Source organism: Pleuronectes platessa, chromosome 11 (assembly GCF_947347685.1).
Source record: "Pleuronectes platessa chromosome 11, fPlePla1.1, whole genome shotgun sequence".
Taxonomy (NCBI): domain Eukaryota; kingdom Metazoa; phylum Chordata; class Actinopteri; order Pleuronectiformes; family Pleuronectidae; genus Pleuronectes; species Pleuronectes platessa.
This window is the reverse complement of record NC_070636.1, coordinates 24,851,454-24,869,375: the sequence shown is the minus strand read 5'-3', so window position 1 is coordinate 24,869,375 and position 17,922 is coordinate 24,851,454. Positions and strand designations below refer to the sequence as shown.

Sequence of the window (17,922 nt, the reverse complement as noted above, 5' to 3'; positions counted from 1 at the left end):
GCTCAGAGTTACAGAGAAGACAGACCAACACGGCCGCTGTCTTTGGCAGAGAGAGTGAAAAGGCAGGATTCATTTCGAAGGAGAGAAGCCATCGTTAGGTGAGTAAAAATCAGCTGTTGTTCAGTGATCGCTGAAAAAATTAAATTACGATACAGTGGCAGAGTGTTTAACTTTTTTTAACTTTTATCTCCGCACGCCACACACTCCAAGTTAAGCCCGCGGTAGGTAATGTCTCCAGTCTGGGTCTCAGCAACCCGAAGACGTGATCCGCGGGGCCCGCACGGCCGCTCGTGTTGAGGGCAGTGTCTCCAATCGGGGGTCTGCGGGACCCGAGGGCACGCGCAGCGAGCCTGCCCGGCTGCCTGTATCTATTGACCGGAATGAACTGAACCTGTTCTTGCGCACGCGCGCACGCACACAAACACATGCTGGGTCAACCAAACCCTGGGACAACACAAGGGTGTTAAGTTTGTTGCTCCTTCGCCGCATCACCGGGTGAGAATTTCTTCTGTTTTTAATCCAAAATAAGATATTTACATGGTGAGTAAGTACAGTTTTATTTGCTGATCGCTGTAATAATGAATCTACTCTTCTCTGCTCATCTCATCTCATTATTATATACCAACCCACTGGCCATCCCTTTACTGGCTATACAAGCCCCATGCAAAGACTTTACCACTACATATTCAAAATATATTTAGATATTTATATATATATTGTTTTTCTGCTGTTTTTATATATATACAGTTTATATTTTATTGTACTATCCACCCAAGCAGCACGAGAACACTTTCCTACTGGACACTGACACAATCACATCATTGCATTCCATTCCTGTATCTGTAAATATGTTCTCCAAATGTGATATATGTATGTATGTCAGTGATGTGTACAAGCTACTGGATGATCTGAATTTCCCATGGGATTAATAAAGTACCCATCTATCTATCCAAGAAGAAGAAGAAGAAGAAGAAGAAGCGGAGTAGACATTCAACCGTATTTACAAACAAGTGCATTGTGGTGAAATTTAATTTACTCATAAATTAAATGTTTATTAATAATTAATTATTAAGAACTACCACTTTAAGTCCCATATTGTTACCCTAAACGATTGCTATTGTTGCTAATAATTCTAGTTGAACGTTCTTTGTTGAAATTTTAAGAATTTCTTTTAACATTTGAATATCACATATTCAATGTTAACTGGTCAAGCTGCAAAATTGCCTGTAACTGTTAAATGCTGTTGAATTAAGACATAGCTTACCCTATGTAACAGAGCTTGTACCTGGCTGTTACTGCCTAGCTTATATGCCTAAGTTGGATAAGAGAACATGAGAAAGAGCCACAGCATGCTTACAGCTCTGTGAATTTATAGAACCCCTAACTGTTACTGCCCTGCATATCAGTTAGTGTGATTCAAAGTTTGGTGAATTGTTTTACTCTACATAGTTTTGGTTAGGCTAGTGTGTGATCAAATCCACACTACAAGGTGTCTGCCATCGCAACACCAAAGCCAACCACACTGTTGTTGATTTATAAACTTAAATCTAATCATTACATTACTGATTCAACAATGGAGAACCCCTTTGTAGAACAGTTTGTTTCTTCCCTAGCAACGAGCCTGACCCCCGGCTATCCTGAATTCATCAACAAGTTGAACTTCAATGAGTGTAATAAAGAAATATATTCTCTACTTAATGACAGGTGTGATGCTCAAACAGCATTAAAGGGTCCATTGTTGAAATGTATGATTCTTAATTTCCACAGGCAAATCAACCTTGCCTGTCAGAGCAAAGCAGCCATGGAACAGGAGGTAAATGCCCTTAGATCACAAAATGCTTTTCTACTCCAGGAGGTTCAGACAGCAGGCAGCATGGGGACACAGAGCGTATCCGCCATGTTCACCAACTGCCCAGAGATAGGCATTCCCACAGTAGAAGCTGCAGGAAGCCGTACTCTGACATTCTGGCCCAAACAGATCAGAAGATGACGACAGCATCTCTGAGTACAGTTCAAAATATGGTTATGACCGAGCACACAGTGACAGCGCCTCTGAACGCAACTTAGAGCCTGGCCCCGCAGCGCGTTACAGCCCTGAGCCGAGACACAGGCGATCCAAAGCTCGCTCCTCACGGCCATAACCAAAACACAGTTAAATCCTGTAAGGACAGTCAGTATTAAGTTTCATGCAGTTAAAATAGGAAAACTGTTTTTTTTCAGCAGCAAACTCAAAAACCTAAATTCTGATTAAACTTATATACCACTGCCAACTTTGTAAATATGTTTGGATCGAACACCTTTCATATCATAATAAAAGTCCATACCACACAGGTTAGGACATTAGCATATTATTACAGAAACAAGGATACAGTCATTTGAATTTTGAGATTTTGCAAATTTACAAATGTCAAATTTTTCTGTTTTCTCCTTAAACCTAGTGAACAGCACAGGTTATTCATATTGTACTGTTACTGTAACTCTGAATGATTTGTCTAATTTGAATCTTGCTTAGCTTAACTAGATAGTATATACAAATGCCCAGATGTTACCGTCCAAATGAACTGACAATTGACTTTTCCAGCCTTGCACTAAACATGTTCAGATATGCCCTCAGGAACCCACATCAGGTGCGATCCCTGAAGCCACAGGGGGGATGTTGGGACATGGTTTTGTCCCCAACATATTGTTAACAGCTGAAGAGAAAATAAAACATAAATAGTGGTAATTTTGTGCAATGATGCAAATATGTCACGGTGCTGGTTTGTGGGAGTTATTGCAGTTCAGAGGAGTGTAAAAATCTCATGGCCTGGGGAATGAAACTGTCTCTGAGCCTGGTGGTGCGGGCCCTGATGCTGCGGTACCGTCGGCCAGATGGCAGCAGGCAAAAATGTTTATGGCTGGGGTGAAAGGGGTCTTTAAAAATCCGGCTGCCCTTCATCCTGCACCGCTGCTTGTAGAAGTCCTCTATGGATGGTGGCGCCGTCCTGGTGATGTGCTGGGCGGACTTCACCACCCCCTGTAGAGCCTCACGGTTCAGGGCGGTGCAGCTGCCACACCGGTCGGTGATGCAGCCAGTCAGGATGCTCTCTGTAGTGCACCTGTAGAAGTTGCCTGGAGAATCCTGGAGTCCACGTGGAGCCTCCGCAGCCTGCGGAGGAAGAAGAGTCGCTGCCTGCCCGTCGTCCTCTGGGAGAGATGCAGACACTACATCAGCACTGCTGGTTTTAGCTTTGTAATCTGTGAGCGTGTGTACCTGGATTTTCCTGTATTCCTCCAGATCCCCTGAGATGTAGGCAGCAGTCCGTGCTTTGTCCGTGCCTGGATCTCTGCGACCCGAAGGCTCGCAGAGAGTCTTATTTTCTTCTCCTTCAACTCCTTCTCCTTCTTTTCATCACCGAGCAGGAACAGACTCGAGTACACGACGCGGGGAGCCGGGTCGGTCCAGTGTCGCGAGTCTCAGGGTCACAGGCCCTGACCGACAAGCGACAGGGCCCGCGACACACCGGCCCTACATCTCTGCATGTGTCGTTCAGCTATCAGAGAAATTATAAAAATTAGTTTCTTTTTTATTGTTATTATTACTGCGCACAAGTCCTCATTTTCTCCTTCTTCTCATTCTTCTTCTTCATCTTCTCATCACCGAGCAAGAACAGGCTCGAGGACACGACCCGGGGAGCCGGACAGGCCCCGCTTCGCGAGTCTCAGGGTCACAGGGACGCCGACGGGAGATACGGCCCTCAACGTGAGCAGCCGCGCAACCCCCTCGTTGCGAGCCTTCGGGTTTCAGACACCCAGCCCGTAGAGACTCGCCAACGCGGGCACCCCATGGGTCCTAGGTCACACCGGCGCGCATCTTTTTCGCCTTCTCCTCATTCTTCGTCTTCTTCTTCTCATCACTGAGCAAGAACAGGCTCGAGTAAGGGGAGCCGGACAGGCACGGCTTCGCGAGTCTCAGGGTCACAGGGACGCCGATGGGAGAGACGGCCCTCAACTCAAGCGGCCGACTTGGAGCGTGGCGTGCGGAGATTACAAAAATAAGTCAAGCGCTTTGCCACTGCATCATAACTTTCTTTTTTCAACCATCACTGAGCAACAACAGGATCGAGGACACGACGCGGGGAGCCAAACAGGCTCGGCTCCACGAGTCTCAGGGTCAAAGGGATGTCTCTCCCATCGGCGTCCCTGTGACCCTGAGACTCGCGAAGCCGTGCCTGTCAGGCTCCCCTCGTCGTGTACTCAGCCCTCAACGCGAGCAACCATCTTCTTTTTCTCCTTCTCCTCATTCTTCATCTTCTTCTTCTCATCACCGAGCAAGAACAGACTCGAGTACAGGGGTCAGGGTCACAGGGACGCCGAGGGGAGAGACGGCCCTCAACGTGAGCAGCCGTGCAAGCCCCTCGTTGCGAGCCTTCGGGTTTCAGACACCCAACCCCTAGAGACACGCCAACGCGGGCATCCCATGGGTCCTATGTCACACCGGCGCGCATCTTTTTCGCCTTCTCCTCATTCTTCGTCTTCTTCTTCTCATCACCAAGCAAGAACAGGCTCGAGTAAGGGGAGCCGGACAGGCTCAGGGTCACAGGCCCTGACCGACAAGCGACAGGGCCCGCGACACACCGGCCCTACATCTTTGCATGTGTCGTTCAGCTATCAGAGAAATTATAAAAATCAGTTTCTTTTTTATTGTTATTATTACTGCGCACGAGTCCTCTGTTTCTCCTTTTTCTCATTCTTCTTCTTCATCTTCTCATCACCGAGCAAGAACAGGCTCGAGGACACGACCCGGGGAGCCGGACAGGCACGGCTTCGCGAGTCTCAGGGTCACAGGGACGCCGATGGGAGAGACGGCCCTCAACGTGAGCTGCCGTGCAAGCCCCTCGTAAGTCAAGCGCTTTGCCACTGCATCATAATTTTCTTTTTTCAACAATCACTGAGCAACAACAGGATCGAGGACACGACGCGGGGAGCCAAACAGGCTCGGCTCCACGAGTCTCAGGGTCAAAGGGATGTCTCTCTCATCGGCGTCCCTGTGGCCCTGAGACTCGCGAAGCCGTGCCTGTCTAGCTCCCCTCGTCGTGTACTCAGCCCTCAATGCGAGCAACCATCTTCTTTTTCTCCTTCTCCTCATTCTTCATCTTCTTCTTCTCATCACCGAGCAAGAACAGGCTTGAGTAAGGGGAGCCGGACAGGCACGGCTTCGCGAGTCTCAGGGTCACAGGGACGCCGACGGGAGAGACGACCCTCAACGTGAGCAGCCGTGCCAGCCCCTCGTTGCGAGCCTTCGGGTTTCAGACACCCAACCCCTAGAGACACGCCAACGCAGGCATCCCATGGGTCCTATGTCACACCGGCGCGCATCTTTTTCGCCTTCTCCTCATTCTTCGTCTTCTTCTTCTCATCACCAAGCAAGAACAGGCTCGAGGAGGGGAGCCGGACAGGCTCAGGGTCACAGGCCCTGACCGACAAGCGACAGGGCCCGCGACACACCGGCCCTACATCTTTGCATGTGTCGTTCAGCTATCAGAGAAATTATAAAAATCAGTTTCGTTTTTATTATTATTACTGCACAAGAGTCTTCTTTTCTTCTCCTTCTCCTCCTTCTCCATCTTCTTCTTCTCATCACCGAGCAAGAACAGGCTCGAGGACACGACGCGGGGAGCCAAAAAGGATCGGCTCCACGAGTCTCAGGGTCAGAGGGACGCCGATGGGAGACACGGCCCTCAACGCGTGCAGCCGCGCAAGCCCCTCGTTGCGAGCCTTCGGGGTTCAGAGACCCAGGACCCGAAGAGACTCCCCAACGCGGGCATCCCATGGGTCCTAGGTCACACCGGCACGCAACTTGGAGCCTGGGGTGCTGAGATACACCGACCATACAAACAGGCTCGGCTCCACGAGTCTCAGGGTCACAGCGATGTCTCTCCCATCGGCGTCCCTGTGACCCTGAGACTTGAGAAGCCGTGCCTGTCCGGCTCCCCGCGTCGTGTACTCAGCCCTCAACAGGAGCAACAACGCAAGCCTCTACGTCTTTGCATGTGTCGTTCAGCTGTAAGAGAAATGATAAAAATTTGTTTCTTTGTTATTATTATTACTGCACAAGAGTCTTCTTTTCTTCTCTTCCTTTTCCATCTTCTTCTTCTCATCACCGAGCAAGAACAGGCTCGAGTACACGACAAGGGGAGCCGCACAGGCACGGCTTCGCGAGTCTCAGGGTCACAGGGACGCCGATGGGAGAGACGGCCCTCAACGCAAGTGAAAACAAAAACAAGTCAAGCGCTTTGCCACTACATCATCATTTTCTTTTTTCAACGATCTCTGAGCAACATCATGCTCGAGGACACGACGCATGGAGCCAAAAAGGCTCGGCTCCACGAGTCTCAGAGTCACAGGGATGTCTCTCTCATCGGCGTCCCTGTGGCCCTGAGACCCGCGAAGCCGTGCCTCTCCGGCTCCCCTCGTCGTGTACTCAGCCCTCAACGCGAGCAGCCACGCAAGCCTCTCGGCGCGAGCCTTCGGGTTTCAGAGAACCAGGTCGAAGAGACTCCCCAACGCAGGCATCCCAGGGGTCCTACATCACACCGGCGCGCAACTTGGAGCGTGGCGTGCTGAGATTACACCGACCCTACGTCTTTGCATGTGTCGTAAGAGAAATAATACAAATGACTTTCTCCTTCTCCTCATTCTTCATCTTCTTCTTCTCATCATCGAGCAAGAACAGGCTAGAGTACACGACGCGAGGAACCAAACAGGCTAGGCTCCACGAGTCTCAGGGTTACAGGGACGCCGATGGGAGACACAGGCCTCAACGCGAGCAGCCACGCGAGACTCTCGGTGTGAGCCGTCGGGTTTCAGAGACCCAGGACCCGAAGAGACTCCCCAACGCAGGCATCCCAGGGGTCCTACGTCACACCGGTGCGCAACTTGGAGCGTGGCGTTCAGAGATTACAAAAAAAAATGTCAAACGCTTTGCCACAGCATCTTAATTTTCTTTTTTCAACAATCACTGAGCAGCATCAGGGCTGAGGACACGACGATGGGAGCCAAAGCGGCACGGCTTCGCGAGTCTCAGGGTCACAGTGATGTCTCTCCCATCGGCGTCCCTGCGACCCTGAGACCCGCGAAGGCGTGCCTGTCCGGCTCCCCTCGTCGTGTACTCAGCCCTCAACGCGAGCAGCCACGCAATTCTCTCGGCGCGAGCCTGCGGGTTTCAGAGAACCAGGCCGAAGAGAATCCCCAACGCAGGCGTAGGGCCGGTGTAATCCCAGCACGCCACGCTCCAAGTTGCGCGCCGGTGTGACCTAGGACCCCCGGGATGCCCGCGTTGGGGAGTCTCTTCGGGTCCTGGGTCTCTGACACACGAAGGCTCGCAACGAGAGGCTTGCACGGCTGCTCACATTGAGGGCCGTCTCTCCCATCGGCGTCCCTCTGACCCTGAGACTGGGGCATATCTGACACCTCTTCCTCTTGCTCGCGGCGAGCGGGGCTGCCACGGAGGCTGTGGCGGCGGTGGCGGCGGCGGCGGCCGCGACGACCAGGGCTAGACAGGAGGCCGGACCCTGGGGTTGTTGCTGTTGCTGTTGCTGTTGCTGTGGGGTTAGGGCCGGAGGGGCGGCCGGACGCTCGGGCCGAGCGTCGTCTCGATCGCTGTCATCGTCTCTCGGCTTGGCGACGGGGGCCGCGGCCGCGACCGCAGCCGCTTTCACAGCCTTCACGACCGCAACTGACGCCGCGGTGCGGGGAACGCGTTCCCGCCGCACGATGTAAGGCGCCACGAGAGCCTTTCCCAGCCGCTCGAGGATCACCCTGCGCCTGTTCCGCTTGCCCGCCATCCAGTCGGGGTTGACCTCTCGCCATATCACAAAGGCGTTGTAGGAAGAGACGTCGAGGATGTTGTGGAAGACGACCAGGGGCCAGCGCGCTGTCTTCCTCCTGCAGCTGTACGTTCCGATCACCTTGTCCAGGTTGTCCACGCCTCCTTTGTTGCTGTTGTAGTCCAGGACGACGACCGGTTTGCCGTCCGCGCGGTCGCTGACGTCGGCCTCCGAGTGCTCAGGAGCACCACGTTCCTGTTTTTCTTCCTCGCGACGTACGACACCAGAGTGGCGGCGGGCATGAAGGCGAACACGGAGGAGAACGCCGCTCGTCCCTTGACCGCGAGCAGCCGGGGCGGGAGCTCGGGCTTGTTCTTCCGAACTGTGCCGACCACGGTGACGTTCCTCTCCAGGAGCCGCCGCGCGAGTTCGTAGGAGGTGAAGTAATTGTCGCACGTGACATTGCGCCCGCTCAGTCCCTCCGTGAGGTCGAGCACGACCCGCAGCCCCAGGTTCCTCTCCGGACGCCCGCCGCTCGGCTTTCCGGTGTAGACTTGCATCTTCCAAGCGTAGCTGGATCTGGCGTCGCACGCCACCCACGACTTGATCCCGTATTTCGCCGGCTTGCTGGGCATGTACTGTCGGAAAGGACACCGGCCTGGCGCGTGTGCGTCCCAGATCTCTCGCACGGCCGCCAATTTGTCAGAGGCGCGTCTCTCACGTCTCGTCTCGCGGTCGTCGAATCGCAGCAGTCGGGAGTACGTGTGAAAGACCTTCAGGGGCATCGTGGCGCGGAATATCGCGCGGCCGCTCTCGGCGTCCCACAGGCTGGCGGCGGCCTCGCCCCGGGACCTGTACACGCCCGCCAAGATCAGCAGCCCCACGTAGGCGCGCAGGTCGGTCGCGTCCATCCCTTTCCAGCCGTCGCCGTATTTCCGACGACCCTCCAGATTAGTCATCTCCAAGACGATGTTCTCTACCGTCGGCGTGACGAACAGGCCGAACGTCGAGACCGCGTCGCTGACGCCGGAAGTCGCGTGCGTCGTGGGACCCGGGTAAGGGACCCCGACGGGCGTAGCGGAGGACGTAGATGAGGAGGCGGAGGCGGAGCGGTCCTCTCGGTGGTACGCCGTCGAGGACCATGATATTTCTCCGTTTTTGGACAGGAAGGTCTCTCTTTCCACGTGTCCTCCTTCTTCTCCTTCTCCTTCTCCTCCTTCTCCCTCTTCTCCTTCTTCTTCTACTTCTACTTCTTCTTCTCCTTCTTCTTCTTCTTCTTCTTCTTCTTCTTCTTCGTTGGTGGAGGTGTAGTTGTGAAGACAGAGGAGGTGAAGGAAAGTGCGTTCAAACTTATTCAGATTTCTGTATGTTTATTGTATGTTCATTGTTGTGTAGTGTTTGTGTACGTTTAGTGTAGTTTGTCTGTGTTTGCCGTGTCTGTGGGGGGGATGGCGTCCGCAGGGACGCCGCCGATGTCCCTGAGACATGGCGTCAGGCTGGTGCCTCAGCTCAGCTCCACGGTGGAGCAGGTGCTGTTGGCTGTGGGGGAGCAGGTGGGAAATGAGAACATCACCTACGCTTCCAGGATGAACAAGGCGCTGGTGATCTTTTTTAAAGATCCAGACTCGGTCACTAAGCTAATTGAGAGCGGTTTAACTTTAGAGGAGGAGTTCATTCAAGTGTCCCCGCTAGCGGTAGCTTCCACCCGGATCACCGTGTCCGGTGTCCCCCCGTTCATCCCCAATGAAGCTCTGGAGAGAGAGCTGAGGAGGTTCGGGAAGTTCGCGAGTGGGTTCCGCGCGGTGGCTCTGGGGTGCAGAGACACGAAGCTGAAGCACGTCCAGTCTCTGAGGAGACAAGCCTTCATGTTTCTGGAGAATGAGTCTCAGACACTAGACGTGTCTTTCCGGGTTCGCTACGAGGAACAGTTCTACATGGTTTATGCGAGCTCGGGGAGCATGAAGTGTTTTCAGTGTGGAGAAGTGGGACACAAGAAAGTGACGTGCCCGAACGGGAGACGGGCGGGGGGGGCCGCTGGAGCGGAAGGAGGGGAGGGCAGCGCTGGGGTGACTCGGCCTGCGTGGGGCCGGTCGGCCGGTGCTGCTGCGTCCTCTGCGGCTACTGGTTCTGCTGCTGCGGCTCCCGGTGCCGCGGATGCGGTTCCGGTGGCTGCGGCTCCCGGTGCCGCGGATGCGGTTACGGTGGCTGCGGCTCCCGGTGCCGCGGATGCGGTTACGGGGGCTGCGGCTCCCGGTGCCGCGGATGCGGTTCTGGGGGCGGCGGCTCCCGGTGCCGCGGATGCGGTTCCGGTGGCTGCGGCTCCCGGGTCGGCTCCGGTGGTACCGGTAGTGCCGGTGGCTGCGGTGAGGTCGAAGAAGAGATGTGAGAAACAGGTTGAAATAGAAAAGGTGGTTGTTGCCGAGCAACAACAGGAGATGCAGTGTGGTCCTGCACAGCAGGCAGAACCACAGGCTGAAGTAAACAACAGTCAGGTTAGTGAGATGGATGTGGAGGAAGATTATGAATCTGATAATGTGTCTCTAGCTGACAGCATCTCACTAAGCGCAGATTTATATTCATTAAAAGAGGTCAATGAGTTTCTGGATGAATCATTTGGCAAAGCAGTGGAAGTAGGAGAGTACTTCCCAGACGTAGAAAAGTTCATTCAGACAGTCAGTACACTGCAGAAGGTGGTGGGGACGGATGTCCTGGATGAGAAAAGAAGGTATAGGCTCAGGAAGCATGTCACTGCGGCTAAAAAAGGTCTACCATGTAATATACGGTCCAAGAGAAGAAAAAGTTGTAAATAAAATTGACCATGACCATTCATCACTGGGTGTTTTCGTTCTGCTGTGTGTACCTGTTTGTCTTTTTAAGCTGCATTTTTTATCCTCTCATGGCATTACGGGTAGCCTCATTAAACATTAACGGGGGTAGAAGTGCTCAGAAAAGGTTTTTAGTATCAGAACTTTTTAAAGTAAAAAAGCTGGATGTCCTTTTTTTACAGGAGACACACAGTGATTGCCTGAATGAGACAGACTGGGGAGTATGGTGGGGGGGGCAGCACATACTCAGCCATGGCTCTAACCTGAGCGCAGGAGTCGCTGTGTTATTTTCTCCCTCTTTAAACATGACAATTCTATCCAGCACAGAGAGCATGGCAGGCAGGTTTCTGACTATAAGAGTAGAAATACACAGTATTATTTTTAATTTAATCAACGTGTATGCACACAACCAAGGTCCTGAACGGGTTACTCTTTTTAAATTATTAAAAAACATGTTGGGTAGTGTTGGTCAAGGGGAATGTATTGTAATGGGGGGGGATTGGAACTGCTGCACGGATGTCAATCTGGACCGAACAGGACAGGAGCTCCATCCTCAGTCCTCCTCTTTCCTGGGCCAGACAGTCAAGGAGGCAGATCTAGTGGACCCGTGGAGGAGGCAACATCCTTCGGCCAGGCAGTACACCTGGATAAAGATAACAGACGGCAGGATCCATGGTGCCCGGCTGGACAGATTTTACATATCCGCTCCTTTTATTACCCGTGTGACAAACTGTCAAATTCACCCGGTTGGCTTCACAGACCATCATTTAGTTCTAGTAGATCTACTTTTATCTCCTGCTAGAAAGCCTGGATCCTCCTGGCATTTTAATGTTAAGCTTTTAAAGGATTTAAATTTCTGTGGGAATTTTAAGCTGTTCTGGGCCAACTGGGAATCAAAGAAATAGTTGTTTCCCTCCCTGTGTCAGTGGTGGGAGGTTGGCAAGGGTCAAATTAAGGTGTTCTGCCAGCAATACACTGCGTACTCTTCAGGGAACATTAAAAGAGCAATGGAGCAGCTAGAGGCCGACATAAAGGAGCTGGAAAGTGTACCTACCAACACGGAGACATTAAAAACTAAAAAACAACAACTAAACTCCTTTCTCCAGGAGAAGGCCAAAGGAGCTCTGGTTCGAGCTCGGTTCCAGAAATTAAAAGACATAGACGCACCCACTTCTTTCTTTTTTAATCTGGAGAGATCCGTGGCCCAGGGGAAGCAGATGGTGGGTCTCCGGCTGCCGGATGGGAATATAACAGCAGAACCAGCCGAGATGAGGAGACACGCAGTGGAGTTTTATTTCGACCTGTTTGGGGCAGAGGAGTGTGACGCTGAAGCTGTGGCCGAGTTGCTGCAGGACCTCCCACAGCTGAGTCCAGGTGAGAGGGACATCCTGAGCTCGGACATCACTCTGGAGGAGCTGACCACTGCAGTTTCGCAGATGGCTGCAGGCAAGTCACCAGGTTTGGATGGATTACCGGCAGATTTTTTAAAACATTTCTGGAACATTATGGGACAGGATCTGCTGGATGTCTTGAAGGAGTCGTTTGGGAAGGGGCTTCTTCCAGCCTCCTGCAGACGAGCTGTAATATCACTCCTGCCGAAGAAAGGGGATCTGACCCTGCTGAAAAACTGGAGACCCGTCTCTCTTTTATGTAGTGACTATAAAGTTTTATCTAAGGTTTTAGCAAAAAGATTCAAGGTTTTTATGGAAGTGTTTATTGGTGCTGACCAATCCTATTGTGTACCAGGTAGGTCAATGCAAGACAATTTGTTTTTAATGAGAGACATTTTTGATCTGTGTACAACGTGTAATATTAATATTGGCATTATTTCCATTGACCAGGAAAAAGCATTTGATCGTGTCGATCGTTCATTCCTGTTTTCCACACTGCAGGCTTTCGGTGTTGGGGAGCATTTTCTGTCCTGGGTGAAACTATTATATAATGATACGTGTTGTGTTTTGAAGGTGGGGGGAGGGCTGAGCAGACCTGTACCAGTTGAAAGAGGGATAAGGCAGGGATGCCCCATCTCAGGCCAACTTTACAGTGTGGCAATCGAACCGCTCCTGTGTCGGCTCAGGACTCGGCTGAAAGGCCTGCGTCTGCCTGAGCTGGCTCACAGCCCCCCAATAGTAATATCAGCTTATGCGGATGATGTGAACATCTTTGTCAAGGATCAGGCAGACATACAAGAATTAGAGACAGTCTGTCATTGTATGTGAAGGCTTCATCGGCAAAAGTTAACTGGGGTAAGAGTGAAGCCTGTGTGATTGGTCAGTGGGACGCAGGGAGAGTACCCCGTCTCCCTGGGAACCTGACATGGGGAATTAAAGGGTTAAAAGTCCTCGGCTTGCATATCGGCAGTGAAGCTAAGAGAGGCAGAACTGGGAGGGAGTGCTGGGAAAGGTGCAGGTCAAGTTGTCTAAATGGAAATGGTTGCTACCCCAGTTGTCCTACAGGGGAAGAAGTCTGATAGTCAATAACCTGGTTGCAGCATCCCTGTGGCACAGACTCTATGTGCTCACTCCTCCACCGGGACTCATCGAGCAACTACAGAGGCTCCTGGTCGACTTCTTCTGGTCGGGTCACCACTGGGTGCGGGCGTCCGTGCTGTACCTCCCTGTGGCAGAGGGGGGCCATGGACTGACAGACATCATATCCAGGACTGCTGCCTTCAGACTGCAGGCAGCCCAGAGGCTCCTGTACGGCCCCACACTGTGCTGGTCGGCTGTGGCACGCCTGCTGCTCTGGAGAGCCGGGGGCCTTGGTTATGACAAACAGCTGTTCCTGTTGAACTCTCCGCAGCACAAACTAACTGGACTCACGCAGTTTTACACCTCTGTGATAGATGCCTGGAGGACACTCAACTTCACGAGAACTCCTGACCCCGCGCCTGGGATGTGGCTATTTGAGGAGCCACTGTTTGATAATGGTTTCCTGGTCACTTCAGTCCTGACATCCACACCCACTTCAACAACGGTAAAAAACAAGTTCAGGGAGGCAGGAATAGTGAAGCTGGGCCACCTGACCCGGACGTCACTTGAGAGGCTGGCAGAGGTGACGGGAATTCGATCCACCAGAATGCTGCGGAGCCTCGTGGATGAGGTGTGGCAGGCACTGCCCCAGGCTCTGCGGACCTTCGCCCAGAACAAAAGTCAGGCGGACCAGTGGACCAAAACACAGGAATACGTGTTCCCTATCCTGAAGGTGAGTCCTGCAGTGGGGGAGTGGACAGAAGAGAGCGGCCAACTGCTAGCCCTCAGGACTCCAGCACTGGGCACCTTCAACAACTCTGGAGGGAAACAGCTCTACCATAGCTGCGTGAAGGTCCTGAACTGTCGCTCTCTTGAAGGAGTCAGGGAGTCGAAATGGATTGAGGTTTTTGGCTCAGACTATTCCCCTAGTGGCAGCTGGCGGGTCCTGTATAAACCTCCGGTGGAGAGACGGATGGCAGACATCCAGTGGAGAATTATACATGGAGCTCTAGCTACAAACAGATACAGAGCTCACCTGGACCCAAGCACTGAGGGGGGGTGTCCATTCTGTTCACTGCCTGAGACCCTGGAGCACTTAGTGGTGTCCTGTCCCAGGTTAGCTGAAATGTTTAAACAGCTGCAGGAGTGGGTGGGGGGGTTAGGAGAGGTTTTCTCGTTGCCACTTTTTGTGTTTGGACCCATGTACACAGCAAGAAAAAAACATACTATGGTTTTAATGAATTTTCTTTTTTCTAATGCAAAGATGGCAACCTGGATTAGTAGAAAAAACAAAATGGCTGGGGGAGGATGGACAGATCCACTGCGCTGTTTGAGGGGGTTTGTGGCAGCTCGGCTGAGCATTGAACATGCGTATTTTACACTTACTAGCAATTTGGAGGGTTTCAGGGCTGTGTAGGGGGTGGGACAGGTCCTATGCTCACTGGGGGAGAACCAGTCTCTGGTTTTAACTTTTTAGGGTTGGTTTATGATGTGTGCGTGTATATAATGTTTTCATCCCTTGTCTTTTCCCAAAAAAAAAAAAAAAAAGGGTTTTTGAGTAATTAAGAGCTATTTTGATAATGTCTCTTAAATAAAGTTATTTAAAAGTCAAAAGTCTTCTTCTTCTTCTTCTTCTTCTTCTTCTTCTTCTTCTTCTTCTTCTTCTTCTTTTGCCGAGGATGTGCACGATGAGGACTCTGCAGCAGCGGTGTCACGCACCGGGTCGTAGTCCTCGTCGACGCAGTCGTCGGTGTCTTCTTCGTCTTCTGCCTCGTCTTCTTCTTCGTCTTCTTCGTCTTGGTCCTCTGCCTGTTCAGAGGATTGTCTCGAGGAGAACAGCTGTTCGAGAACCTGTTCTCTGGTGAAACGATCTTGACGTGACATCGCGTGACCTCGTCAGGGACAACAGCACGGTGTTGTACCGACTTGTACCACGGATGCCTTGTTAGTAACAGCCTTCTCTCCGAGCTGGTCCCCGTGACCCGAGGGCACGCGCAGCGAGCTTCCCCGGCTGCCAGCGTTGCGTACTCGAGCCTGTTCTTGTTCGGTGAGCGTTGCAAAAAAAAAAGAAAATTACGATGCGGTGGCAAAGCGTCTGACTCTTTTTTTGGTACTCTCCGCACGCCACGCTCCAAGTTGCGCGCCGGTGTGACGTGGGACCCCTGGGATGCCCGGGTCGGGGAATCTCTTCGCCCTGGGTCTCTGTGACCCGAAGGCTCGCGACGAGGGGCTTGCGCGGCTGCTCGCGTTGAGGGCCATCTCTCCCATCGGCGTCCCTCTGTTCTTGCTCGGTGATGAGAAGAAGGAGAAGAAGGAGAAGAAGGAGAAGAAGGAGAAGAAGGAGAAGAAGGAGAAAAGGAAACTATTTTTTATTATTTCTCTTATAGCTGAATGACACACGCAAAGACGTAGGGCCGGTGAATCGTGGGACCCCTGGGATGCCCGGGTCGGGGAATCTCTTCGCCCTGGGTCTCTGTGACCCGAAGGCTCGCGACGAGGGGCTTGCGCTGCTGCTCGCGTTGAGGGCCATCTCTCCCATCGGCGTCCCTCTGTTCTTGCTCGGTGATGAGAAGAAGGAGAAGAAGGAGAAGAAGGAGAAGAAGGAGAAGAAGGAGAAAAGGAAACTAATTTTTATTATTTCTCTTATAGCTGAATGACACACGCAAAGACGTAGGGCCGGTGTGACGCGGGACCCCTGGGATGCCCGGGTCGGGGAATCTCTTCGCCCTGGGTCTCTGTGACCCGAAGGCTCGCGACGAGGGGCTTGCGCGGCTGCTCGCGTTGAGGGCCAGCTCTCCCATCGGCGTCTCTCTGTTCTTGCTCGGTGATGAGAAGAAGGAGAAGAAGGAGAAGAAGGAGAAGAAGGAGAAGAAGGAGAAGAAGGAGAAAAGGAAACAAATTTTTATTATTTCTCTTATAGCTGAATGACACACGCAAAGACGTAGGGCCGGTGAATCGTGGGACCCCTGGGATGCCCGGGTCGGGGAATCTCTTCGCCCTGGGTCTCTGTGACCCGAAGGCTCGCGACGAGGGGCTTGCGCGGCTGCTTGCGTTGAGGGCCATCTCTCCCATCGGCGTCTCTCTGTTCTTGCTCGGTGATGAGAAGGAGAAGAAGGAGAAGAAGGAGAAGAAGGAGAAGAAGGAGAAAAGGAAACAAATTTTTATTATTTCTCTTATAGCTGAATGACACACGCAAAGACGTAGGGCCGGTGAATCGTGGGACCCCTGGGATGCCCGGGTCGGGGAATCTCTTTGCCCTGGGTCTCTGTGACCCGAAGGCTCGCGACGAGGGGCTTGCGCGGCTGCTCGCGTTGAGGGCCATCTCTCCCATCGGCGTCCCTCTGTTCTTGCTCGGTGATGAGAAGAAGAAGAAGGAGAAGAAGGAGAAGAAGGAGAAGAAGGAGAAGAAGGAGAAGAAAAAGACTCTTGCTCATTGATGATGATAATAATAATAATAATAATAATAATAAAGGAAGAAGGAAATTAATTTGTATTCTTTTTAGACGTAGGGCCTGTAACACGTCGGCCGGGGTCCCGGTGACCCGAGGGCACGCGCCGCGAGCGTCCCCGGTTGCCAGCGTGGCGTACCCAAGCCCCTGCTGTTGCTCGGTGATAATAAAAATTATAATTATAAGAAGAAGAAGAAGAAGTAGTAGAAGAAAATGAGGTGGCACACGTTTTTTTCTAAAAATAATTTGTATTGCTGCACGCCACGCACAAAGACGGGAGACTGTCACACACACACAAACACATGCTGGGTCAACCAGACCCTGGGACAACACAAGGGTTATAAAGGCTTAAAAGCCAATCACTAGTCAGGGCAGGAGCAAATAAAGACTTGTATAATTTTGGTTGGCAGATGGAGGCGTGGTGGGAATGTTGTATACTAGAATCTGACATGCGGAAAGCAAAGAGAGGCCCACCGTGTAGGTGCTGACTGTGACCGAGAGGCTCCTCCGCTGCTCTTGAACAGAGGGCCATGCTGACTCTGGTTTCTCTTCATAACGCACAAGTCTTTCGCCTTTTACTAAAAACTTCCGTGGAGAGGAACAAACATGAGTTGAATCTATTTTTGGCAGGCTTTGCTTTATGGCTGAGCCTTATGAAATTGGGAAAAGTCAAAGAATTGTCTAGGTCAGAAATCAAGTGTCCACACAGGAGAGCTTAGGCGGAGGTGATGAGCAGCAGCCATTGTTATGCACACCTACAAACGGGGTACCACAGCAAGGGAGATTTGCGCCAAGAGCTTGGCGTGGACATCCAACACTTGTGGATTATTGCTTCTCGGCTTTTTGGCTAAGATCAAGTGGAGAAACGGCAACAAAGTTGGACGAAGAAGGAACACAGCTGACAAAAAGATGGCCCCAACGTCCTCCAAGGAACAGACGAGCCCAAAGTTCGGTGTGAGGTTCACGATACGCTTCCAGGCGGAGACGGTGGAGGAACATCTGATTTCGAGAGACTGGTTCTGCAAAAATGTCATCTTGGAACAACTGAGGTTGAAGGTAGAAGATGTATACTGCATCCAGTGGAATCAGCCAGAAAAAGCGTTTGACGTTACCCTGGTAAGCGAGGATGTGTATTCAAGAGTGGCTGAAGCCTGTAGAAAGGAGGCTGGGACAAGATTCATAGCCGGTTACAAGATTTTGAACCTGGACAGACCAAATTTCAGAACTGTCACGGTGCATACGTACAACCCCTTCGTCACCGACCGAGCGCTAGTTGCTTTTTTGGGACAGCACGGAGAGGTTGTGACTAGTGCTAGGTATGTAAAAGACATGAGGGGATTCTGGACAGGAAGAAGGCAGTTCCAAGTGC

General features: G+C 52.0%; 1 non-coding gene across 1 annotated transcript; it reads left to right on the top strand.

Annotated features, from left to right (window-relative positions):
- Nucleotides 1-17,087: 17,087 nt before the first annotated feature.
- LOC128452529 (U5 spliceosomal RNA) lies at nt 17,088-17,200 on the top strand. Its single transcript, XR_008341021.1, has one exon. It is a non-coding gene; the product is annotated as a U5 spliceosomal RNA (small nuclear RNA).
- Nucleotides 17,201-17,922: the final 722 nt, after the last annotated feature.